This window comes from Arachis hypogaea, chromosome 1, assembly GCF_003086295.3.
Source record: "Arachis hypogaea cultivar Tifrunner chromosome 1, arahy.Tifrunner.gnm2.J5K5, whole genome shotgun sequence".
Classification (NCBI taxonomy): domain Eukaryota; kingdom Viridiplantae; phylum Streptophyta; class Magnoliopsida; order Fabales; family Fabaceae; genus Arachis; species Arachis hypogaea.
This window is the reverse complement of record NC_092036.1, coordinates 22,066,488-22,071,050: the sequence shown is the minus strand read 5'-3', so window position 1 is coordinate 22,071,050 and position 4,563 is coordinate 22,066,488. Positions and strand designations below refer to the sequence as shown.

The 4,563-nt window shown below is 30.6% G+C and overlaps 1 long non-coding RNA gene across 1 annotated transcript; it reads left to right on the top strand.

Annotated features, from left to right (window-relative positions):
• Positions 1 to 1,549: 1,549 nt before the first annotated feature.
• On the top strand, positions 1,550 to 2,446 carry LOC112800669 (uncharacterized). The gene is made up of 2 exons (XR_003201458.2): positions 1,550 to 1,765; positions 1,993 to 2,446. It is a non-coding gene; the product is annotated as an uncharacterized lncRNA (long non-coding RNA).
• Positions 2,447 to 4,563: the final 2,117 nt, after the last annotated feature.

Below are 4,563 nucleotides of genomic sequence, written 5' to 3'. Positions count from 1 at the left end.
AGCTTTTCGTATTAAAGACATTGGAGATTTGAAATTCATTTTAAGTTTAGAGATTATTAGAAGCACTAAATATGTTCCTGTTCATCAAAGAAAATATGTGCTAGACTTGCTCAAAGACTATGGCATGACTAATTGTAAACCCATTTCAACTCCTATGGGCTATTCCACTAGGTTAGGAAAGAATTATGCACCCTCATATTCGAATTTTGCTATCTATTGAAGGTTAATTGGATGCTTATTTATCTCATCACCACTAGGTCAGATATCTCTTTTGCAGTTGAAAAGTTTAGCTACTTAGAATATTTTTTATTATTTTTATATTAGTTAGACTCTTTAAATTTATCTTTAATTAATTTTGATGCTAAATTTTATTTACAATTAAAATTTTCCATCTATTTATATCTGTTAAGATCTATTTAAATTTTAAAATTATTTTACTAAATTTAATTATTATCTCGTGTGTTTATTGAAAATCATCTTTAGTTTGATTTATCAAATATAAATATTATAATTTAGAAATATAAAAAAATAATAAATTTTTTGTGAATAATAAAAAATTTACTAAATCAAACTTAAAAGTGATGACCAAGCAAGACACACCCGTGTGATTATAAATAATTTCTCTCCTTTTTTTGTCATTATATAATTTCTCTTCTTTTTTCTTTATTAGATAGATCGGACCATCTCTAATCTTAAACATTACGACATCACAATCTCACACACACTACACATTCATACAATTTCTCTCCTTAAAAAGCTACAAACATAATAAAATTCTTTTGCGACCGAAACAGAATAAAACAGAATACAATCTCACACACACTACACTAGGGGTGTCCGCGGATCGGATCGAATATGGCCGAAAATTCGATCCGATCCGCACAATTTTCATCGGATCGGACCGGATATGATATCCGTGCTTTTTAGTGCCAGATCGGATATCGGATATCGGATATATCTGCATAATTAAACCTCATGTTTTTAATCATATTTTTATGTAAAAAAATTTAATAAAAATATTTCTTTTATAGTTTTAAACTTATTTATTCCTAAAATATTTTTAATCAAACTCTTTTCAAATAACAAAAATAAAATAATACAATATATGAATAATAATTACTAACTAAAACATACAAACAAGTAAATAGAATACCAAACATATATATTTATTTATTTTTAATTATTATTGTGCAGATATGCGGATCCGCGGATCGAATACGCAGATGTAGAGCAGATATCCGCGATCCGGTACGGATCCTATCCGATCTGATCAAGTTGCGGATCGGATCGTATCTGCAATTTTCGGATCGGATGTGGATATTTACCACGGATCTACGGATACGATCCGATACATGGACACCCACACTACGTATTCATACAATTTCTCTCCTTAAAAAGCTACAAACATAGTAAAATTCTCTTGCGACCGAAACAGAGTAAAACTGAAATATTTTTTTCTTTTTTTGGGGATAAAACTGAAATTGTAATTGTAATTGCATTGTAAATGTGCCTATGAGGCTTATATACGTAACTTAATATGGGCCTTAGAGGGCTTGAAAGACATAAATGGGCCTTCCAGGGCATGAAATGAAATCTCATCTTGCGAAAACGTTTCCCTTTGGCTATCGGTTCTGGTAGTTGGCACTCGGAAGATCCGAACTACAATCAAATCAGAGTCCTGAATTGGCAGAAAAGCCGCAAAAATCAACCTTGATATGTTTCGAAGCAGATTCCTCTCTTTCCCTATGGTCATTGGTGCAGTCATGTAAGTTTCATTTCATAACCAAATCATTTCTCTCTTTCGCAGTTATCTAATTCCGCCATCAGTTACTTTAATTTGGCCATTTGGGGATACTGTAGTCAGAAACTTTCTTACAACTTAATCAAATCTGTCCCATGATTTTGTGAACTATTTTAAATAATTAATTTAATTAATTGATTGATTGATCTAGTTATATATATAATTTGAATTTTTAAATTTGGTATATGCAGAATTGGTGTTGTTTCTGGTAAAGCTATATTTGGACCCCCACTTGATGACTACTGGAAAAAGAAGCGTCAGGAAGAGGAAGCGGCCTCCGCAGCAGCTACTACTAACAAGGCGACCGAATCTAAGGCAACGTAGCTACTTGTTAAATGCACCTTTGAGTTTTCCCCCCTTTTTTTTTTCAACTAGTGAACTGCAGTTGTTGGTGAAACACTCTGCACTTGAGGTTACAGTTTTCTCTCTCTGCAATCAGGAAGGGTTTCTGCTCTCCACAATTAAATCTTGTATCCACCTAAATTTGTAATTTTCAAAAACGAAAATGCTAATTCAACAACGGAGGAATGAGTTTGATAACCACACGTTCAAACAAAATACATATAAAGTGTAGCTCGAGGAAAATGTCTATTTTATCTTTTATTGGTTTAATAAAAAACATTTTCTTTTTTTCTCTTCTTTCTACTTTGATTCCTTCTAAATTTTCTATTTTTCTCGTCTGTCTCTTCTTTGTCTTCTCTTCCTCCTCCTTATCTCCTCCTTATTTGTGTGCCTCATCCTCATCCATCTTGCTACTGTCGGAGGATTTATTATGGTAGATGCTAGATGCAAATAGCGCAATACAAATAAACTAGAGTGTGTCCTACCTCGCAAAATGATGTGCAAGACTTTTGAAAATTTCCAAGAGTAAACTAAAAGAACCAAATGATTATTCAATTGAGTGATTTTTATTGTGCATGTTTGTAAGGAAAGTTAATTGTAAAAACATCACCAATAAAATTGGATTTGAATTTTTCTAAATTTTTTGGACGAATTCAATATGATATATATAGACCAAGCTATCTACCTTATGAAACGATTAAAATTTTATGATCATAATAGACATATTTAAAATATTATGTGTGTTTATTTTTCATTTTATAACATGGTGTTTGTGAGATTATTTAAACAAATTATTTGATTACAACATTTTTTTTTTTACAATTTAAGATGTTAATTCACTGGACTAAAATTTAAGATGCTAATTTAACTCACGGAGACACCTTAAACTTTACAGTTATTTTTGGAAAAAACTTTATTCAATTTCGCCTTCTTTTTGCTGGTTAAACAGTTAAGAGAACTTTAGCAAGATTAAAATGTAAATACTAAAAAAATCTGAAGTTTGAGGCTTTTTGAGACCTAAAATGTGAGTAATGTGTTTCATTAATGGTTCAGATGAGGCTTGTTTTCTAGCGCAAAAAATCGTAGCGTGTGCGATTGTTATTGACTGTCTACTATAAAATTAAGTATATTATTTTGAAGTTGGAGATGTTAGATTTTTAATCCCGCTGGAATCACCTCATTTAAATATATATAACTTAACTTATTATCAAAATTATTATGTAGATGTCAAAATTGACAGCATCTAAAGCATTTTTGACACTAATCTTTAGTTATGAATTATGCTTAGAATCTTTGAGAATTGGAGATATCAACTCTAAGTTTGCTCCTATTTTATCACTATAGTTCTTTATGATACCTTTTCCTTAAATAATGTCCTATATTTCAAAAGGAAAACTCAAACAAAATTTGTCACGGACACCCTGTTGGATATCAAACCAATTATCTTCAAATTCAGGTGAATGTATGTTTTAGCCAATTAATTGAATTCTATCGATTAAAAAACTTGATGAACGCTAAGAATTGGTTTAAAAAATCCACAACTTAAAAAACTCAAAATTCGTTATAACTCAAAACCGACAATTAACACTATTAAAGTGTAGTCTGTTAAATATTAATCTCTTTTGTATATTTATATTTTTACTCTTTCAAATAATGAATTTCAAATAGTGTTTTTTTTATTACTCCCCAACAAAATCCGAAATTGTCTAAGTGAAGATTCACTCCTTGTCGTGTTTGCTTGTTAGTTTGGAGCATTGGATGTGAGAGATGTTAAACACCATACTGGTGAGAATTCTACGGAAGAACTGCTTGCATTGATTTATGTGCTAAGTGATGGAACAATGGCTGTGCCACAATGGGAACTCAGTTCTATAGTATATGTTTGTATTTCCTGCGTTCTGTATCTTGATATTATAAATAGTTGATTTCCACAATAATTTATAATTTCAGCTACTTAAGAATATCTTTCAACTGTTATGATAAGATCAAATTGAATGTTCATTAATATAGGTGGTTGATTTTTATTTTTAATACTGAATGAAGTTGAAAAAGCAAATTTCACACGCCTATAAATAAAAAAGCAATATGAAGAATATTACACAACACTAATAAAACATTTCATTCTCTCTCTTTTACTATAATATTCTTCACTTTATACGGTGCTAAAATATTCTCTTTTTTTTTCTCTTTGTTGTGCTGCAAGGGAAGTTAATTTTAAAGCTATCACCAATAAAGATTGGATTTGAGTCCCCTGAATTCTTAGAAAGAATTCAAGGTGATATATGTGGATCTATTCATCCACTATGTAGATCTTTTAAATATTTTATGGTCTTGACACATCTTTGAGATGATCACATGTGTGCTTATTGTCTTCTCGCAACTTAGCGTTTGCGATATTACTGGCTCAAATTATTTGATTA